General features: G+C 33.9%; 1 pseudogene; it reads right to left on the minus strand.

Moving 5' to 3' along the window:
• Positions 1 to 1044: 1044 nt before the first annotated feature.
• LOC125280977 (UDP-glucuronosyltransferase 2B31-like) lies at positions 1045 to 1832 on the minus strand (annotated as a pseudogene).
• Between the last annotated feature and the right edge of the window lie 5420 nt (positions 1833 to 7252).

A 7252-nucleotide genomic window follows, 5' to 3' on the forward strand; every position in this document is an offset into this window, starting at 1 on the left:
TTTGAGAGTATGCTTCCTACTATATTTTGTTCATGTTAAGAGCTTAATAATACTTCTGCATTAGATAAAAATACTTGCAAAAAATAGCTGGCAATTGTCATAAAGTACGGAAATAGATGTGTTCACCCTTAATTTTGGCTCATTTTTCTTTAATGAAAAGACATAATTTTGAAAAAATATAGACTAATAACATACTTCATACTTCAACAAGATTTGTAAGTACTTAGTTAAGGAACATGCAATCATTAAAAACTTCAAATTGTAGGTTCCTGAGTCTGGGGTAGAGCCTCTGTACCTTTCACTTGTGAAGGAGTCCTTCATAGAATATGGCAAAACAGTCTAATCTAAACAAGGAGGAAACAATTTCCCTCAATGCTCCATAGACAGTTGTGCTAGAAATATGTAAATCCTAAGTGTACGTCTGCTTCGATACAGTTCATGAAATTTCTAATGCCTTCTATTAAAGATGGAAAAAAAAGTATAGTAAAATTTATATGTAGAATGACTAAATAGCACAGAGAATTTTTAGGGTACTGAAACTACTCTGTACAATACTGTAGTGGTGAATACATAACATTACAAATTTGTCCAGACTTATCAAATGTATAACCCTAAGAAGGAACCTTAACATCAACTATGGACTTTAGAGGATAATGATCTGTCAGTATAGTTTCATCAATTGTAATACATGTCCTCCTCTTCTGGGGGATGTTGATAATACAGGAGGCAATGCATGCGAGGGGACGGTGTATAACGTGAATCTCTACTTAATATTGCTGTGGACCTAAAACTCCTTCTTAAAATAAAGCCTGTTACAAACAAATAAACAAGAATGAATATGTGATTGCTTAAAGAACTCCTCAGTGCTTCAATTCGTGGTTTATACTCCTTGGAATGTTCCGTATTAGCAATGGGCCACAGGGTTTTAAGTGACCTTATAGTTTAAGCATTCCATATATTTGTGAGATTGAGAGATCATTCTATATTTTCATCTCATCATTTCACTTATAAAAGACAATTTCCTTTAACTTTATACAAGGTCACCTTCCTAGGCACTTAGAATTAAGACTTCATGCTACCAATTAAAAACATGACTTACCTAGTACTTTGCTGTAAAACCGATTCCAACTCTTCTCATTAAATGTTTGGAACTTCTCATTGAAAGTCAAAATAAAGCACATATATCATATTTTTCACTCTCTCCGTGAATGTCATTTGATCACTTAATTCTGACATAGTAACACATACATAGGATGGAGGGAAAGTAAGTCCTCCGCTACACTATTCAAATGCATAGCCAGGAGAGAAGCGAAGACTGTACACTTAAAGGTGTTTTAAGTAGGTCCGCCAGCAGCTCACCACAGGGTCCAATAGTATCTGCAAGAATGACATCGAACCTTGATTCTTGTAGTTACGAGTTTCTTATTTAAACTCTGCATCTTTACAGAGTTTATTTATCAAGACAACGAGAACATTTCCAAATGGCTTCTTGTATTAGTGAAAAACTGTGTCCAAAATGTATATTTTGGTCGATCACATATCCATTTATGGACCAGTTGCATTATAGAAACTTCAGTATCATTTTTAGTTAAAGATGTAAGATTTATCTCAAATTTAATAGCAGATTATTTGTTGGGATCAATAAGAACAGAAGCTGAAGATGTCAGAACAGTCACTGCATGACCTCTCTGGACAAGTTCATCCAGGATTATCTTTGTATTGATCCAGTGGCTGTATTCTGTGGGCCACACCAGCACCTTTCCACAACTCCCAGAGCTGAAGTAACAGCTCAGCTGTAGCAGCAGCAGAACTGAAATCCTTTCTATAGACATTCTGCTGCTTTTCAAATTCCTCTTCCCTGTTGTCACTACTTGTATTTATATCAAAGGAGAAATCAATCAGGAAGTTAAAATATAATTCCTATATCTCGAAGTAAATACATTATATAAAAAGTGTTTTTATGGCAAGTGGAGAACTTAAGATGTAAAAGGTAGATGTAAAATGTTGTGTGGACATGTTTTCCTTTCTCTTCCATTTATATCTAGAAGTAGAATTGTTGGGTCATATGATAACTGTATGTTTGATCTAAGAAGGGACTGGAGCAATGTGAAACAATTCCCACCAGTAACCTATAGTGATTTCAATTTTCTATATCTTGCCACCACTTATTATTTGTTTGATTATAGTCATGTCTGTGGGGTTGAAGTCATATCTTATTGTGGTTTTTGGTTACCTTTTCCTGATGCCTAATAATGTTAAACAACTTTGCATATGCTTGTTGACCACTTGTATATCTTTCTTGGGAAAAAGCCTATTTTGAAACTTTGTTGATTTTATTTTTAGAGTTTTTTCTATTTCTGACTTTTTATTTGATTAATGTTATTTGTAAATTTAAGTTGTACAGTGTGTTACTTTGATAATTTATATGTTTTAATATTACTGCCATTAAAGCATTATTATGACATTACCTCATTATAGTATAGATTTATTGACTATATTCATTATATTCTACATTAGCTCTCTATGGCTCATTTACTATTCATTACAAGTTTGAGCCCTTAAACACCATCGATCTTATCCCTCCACCTCCCCTCCCTCAGGAATGACCATTTTGCTCTTTTTTTAAACAGCTGATTTTATAAACTGCCACTTTACTGAAATCATTACTTAATTACAAAGGTTTTTCATGACTTCTTGGGATTTTCTATTTTTAAGATCATATTATCAGCAAATAGTGATAATTTTGCTTCTTCCTTCTCAATTTGGAAGCCTTTTATTTCTTTGGCTTGCTTAATTGCTCTAGAGAGAACTTCTAGTACTGTATTGAATAAGAGTAGTGAGAATGGGCAGCCTTGTCTTATACTTGATCTCAGAGGAAATCTTTTCAATTTCTCTCCATTGATTATAATGTTAGCAGTGGATTTATCACATATGGCTTTTATTATGTTGAGGTACATTCCTTCTATACTCAATCTGCCAAGTGTTTTTATCAAAAAATGTTATTTTGTCAAATGCTTTTTCTGCATCTATTGAGATAATCAAGCGTGTGATTTTTATCTTTTGTTTGTGATGTGATGAATTGCATTTATTGATTTATGTAGGTCGAACTATCCTTACATCCAGGGGTAAAACCCCTTACTGATCATGGTGTATAATCCTTTTAATGTGTTCTTGAATTCAGATTGCTGATACTTGTTGAGAATTTTTGCATCTACATTCATCAGAGATATTGGTCTATTCTTTTCTTATCTGGTTTTGGTAATGTTGGCTTCATAGAAAGAGTGAAAATGTTTCCTCTTTGATATTTTGCAAGAGTTTGAAAGGGATTGGTAGTAACTTTTTAAATGTTTGCTAGAATTCATCTGGCTGGCTCTGGAGTTGCTGTGTTAAGAGCTTTTTGATCACTGACTTAATGTTTTGATTCATTATTGGTCTCTCTTGTTAACTTTTAAAATTGGATTGTCTTATTATTGAATTGTATGGTTTTTCATATAGTCTGATATAAATCCCTAATGAGATATATAATTTGCAAATATATACCCAATTCTGTGAATTTTTTTTTTCACTTTCTTGGTGGTGCCCTTTATAGAATACAAGTTTTAAATTTTGATGACATCCAATTTCTCTATTTTTAATTTGGTTGCTTGTGCTTTTGGTGCCATATCTAAGAAACATTGTCAAATCCAAGATCACAGTTTTAACACTATGTTTTTTTCCTTAAGAGTTGTATAATTCTAGTCTTATATTTAGATATTTGATCCATTTTGAGTATTTTTTGCATATGGTTTAATGTAGGATGTCCAACTTCATTCTTTTGCATGTGGATAATCAGTTTTTCCAGAAGAATTTATTTAAAAGAGTGTTCATCCCCTTGTCGAAAATCAATTAGTCATCACTGTGTGAGAATATTTCTGGTTCTAAAATCTATTCTATTGATCCATATGCTTATCTGTATGCCCATGTCACATTCTTTTGATTACAGTAATGTATAGTTTTTTTTTCTTCCAAGTTTTTATTTAAATTCCAGTTAGTTACCATAAAGTGTAATATTAGTTTCACATGTAGGATTTAGTGATTCATCACTTACATACAACACCCAGTACGGTGTAGTTATTTTTAAATCAGTGTAATTCTTCCAGTTTTATTCAAAATTATTTAAAGATTGTTTGACTATTTTTAGGTCCTTTGAATATGAGTATGAATGTGAATATATGAATTTTAAGACTAGCTTGTCAATTCATGTAAGAGTCAGCTGGGATTTTGATAGAGATTGTATTGAACTATATATTAATCTGTGTAGAATTGCTATTATAAAAATGTTTAAATCCATGGATATGAGAGGCCTTCCTTCTATTTAGAAATTTTAAAGTATCTTCCTGCCATGTTTTGTAGTTTCCATAGTATACATTTTGCACTATCTTGTTAAATTTATGAAGTATTTTGTTCTTTTGATGGTATCGTAGTGGGACTCAATTTCATTTTGGATTATTTGTTGCAGTTTTGTATTGTATATTTTCCAATGAATTCCCAGAGTTTTTCTCCGTATAAGATCATGTCATCTGCCCATTTAAATAGTGATATATCTTCCTTTCCAATGTGAATTTATGTTCTTGCCTAGTTGTTTTGGTTTGAACCTTCAGTACAATGCTGAAGACAAGTGGTGAGAATGGATGTCCTAATCTCGTTTCTTATCTTAGAAAGAACGCATTTAGTCTTAACCATAAAGTATGATGTCAGCTGTGGGTTTTTGTAGATGCCTCTTATCCATTGAGGAAGTTCCCTTTTATTACTAGTTTACTGAGTATTTTTATCATGAGGGTATTGAATTTTGTAATAATTTTCTGCATTTATTGAGATAACCATGCAGTTTTTGTTTTCATTCTATTGGTATGGGGTATAATAATCATTGATTTTTCAGCTGTTAAAGCAACTTTTGCATTCCTGGGATAAGTCTCAGTTTTTCTTGGTGTATAATTCCCTTTGTATATCACTGGAATTGGCTAACTAGTATTTTGTTGAGGACTTTTGAATTTATATTCATTAAAAGATATTGTCTTTAGTTTTTTCTTGTGATGTCTTTATGTATTGGTAATATCAGGGCCTTATTGAGTAGATTGGCAAATGTTTCCTCCTTTTCTATTATTTGGAGGATATTTTTGAAGAACTGATATTAATTCTTTAAATCCTTAGAATTATCACTGAAGTCATTTGGGCATGCACTTTACTTTCTAAGTAGTTTTTTGATTGCCAATTTAATATTTTTTTGTTATAGGCCATTCAGATTTTCTTTTTAATCTTGAGACTGTTTAATAGTTCATCTTCTCAGGGGCACCTGGGTGGCTCAGTTGGTTAAGCATCTGCCTTTGGCGCAGGTCATGATTCCAGGGTCCTGGGATCAAGCCCCGCATCCAGCTCCCTGCTCAGTAGAGAGCCTGCTTCTCCCTCTCCCTCTTGCCTGCCACTCCCCCTGCTTGTGCTCTCTCTCTTTCTCTCTCTGTCAAATAAATAAATAAAATTTAAAAAAAAAATAGTTCATCTTCTCTGCACTGGCATTGGAGTTTCTGTTGCAATGTGTTGAGTGGGTGATGAAAGAGTGTGTCATTTTTCAAACGCTATAGGTCCTTGTTGATCTTTTTTTCTAAGTTTTTTATTTAAATTTCAGTTAGTTAACATAGAGTGTAATATTAGCTTCAGGTGTAGACTTTAGTGATTCAACACTTCCATACAAAACCTGGTGCTCATCACATCAAGAGCCTTCCTTAATACCCTTCACCCGTTTAACCCATTCCCTGCCCACCTCCCCTCTGGAACCATCAGTTTGTTCTCTGTAGTTAAGAGTCTGTTCGGGGGGGGGGGGTGCCTGGGTGACTCAGGGGTTTAAGCATCCAACTCTTGATTTCAGCTCAGGTCATGATCTCAGGCTCTTGAGATCAACCCCTGCGTTGGGCTCTGTGCTAGGCATGGAGCCTGCTTAAGATTCTCTTCCCCCCCCACCAACCTCCCTCCAACTCCCCTCTCTCTCAAAAAATAATAGTCTATTTCCTGGTTTTCTTCTTTTTTCCATTCTTTCTGTCTTTAACCATGTCTTAGCAAACAGTATAAATGTTTATTTGCTGTATGTTCTTACAACTCCCAGAGACTTAATTTTTTATGGTAAAATCCATTAAAAAAACCTTTAAATTCCAGTGTAATTAACATACAGTGTTATATTAGTTTCAGGTGTACAATATAGTAATTCAACAATTCTTTTTTTCTTTTTCTAGTTTTTATTTACATTCCAGTTAGTTAACATGCATTGTGATATTAGTTTCAGGTGTACAGTTTAGTAATTAATGAATTACATACAACACCCAGTGCTCATCACAAGTACTCCCTTGATACCCATCACCTATTTACCCATTTCCCCGCCCCCCTCTCCTCCAGCAACCCTCAGTTTGTTTTCTGTAGTTAAGAGTCTGTTTTCTGGTTTGCCCCTCTCTTTTTTTTTTCTCCCTATGTTAATCTGTTTTGTGTCTTAAATTCCACATGTGAGTGAGATCATATAGTATTTGTCTTTCTCTGATGTATTTCGCTTAGCATGATACTCTCTAGCTCCATCCATGTAGTTGCAAATGGCAAGATTTCATTCTTTTTTATGGCTGAGTAATATTACATTGTATACATATACCATCTCTTCTTTATCCATTCATCAATCAATGAACATTTAGACTCTTTCCATAATTTGGTTATTGCTGATAATGCTGCTATAAACGTAGCGGTACATGTGTCCCTTCAAATCCGTATTTTTGTGTCCTTTGGGTAAATACCTAGTAGTGCAATTGTTGGATCATAGGGTAGTTCTATTTTTTAACTTTTTGAGGAACCTGAATACTGTTTCCCAGAGAGGCTGTACCAGTTTACATTCCCATCAACAGTGCAAGAGGGTTCCCCTTTCTTCACATCCTTGCCGGCACCTATTGTTTCCCATGTTGTTAATTTTAGCCATTCTGACAGTTGTGAGGTAGTATCTCATTGTAGTTTTGATTCACATTTCCCTGATGATGAGTGATGTTGAGCATCTTTTCATGTGTCTATTAGCCATCTGTATGTCTTCTTTGGAAAAATGTCTATGTCTTCTGCCCACTTGTTAACTGGATTATTATTATTATTATTGGTGTTGAGTTGTGTAAGTTCTTCATACATTCTTCAATTCTTCAATTTCTTTCATGAGTGTTCTATAGTTTTCAGAGTACAGATCTTTTACTTCTTTGAT

This window comes from Ursus arctos, unplaced genomic scaffold (genome assembly GCF_023065955.2).
Source record: "Ursus arctos isolate Adak ecotype North America unplaced genomic scaffold, UrsArc2.0 scaffold_9, whole genome shotgun sequence".
In the NCBI taxonomy this organism is placed as follows: Eukaryota; Metazoa; Chordata; class Mammalia; order Carnivora; family Ursidae; genus Ursus; species Ursus arctos.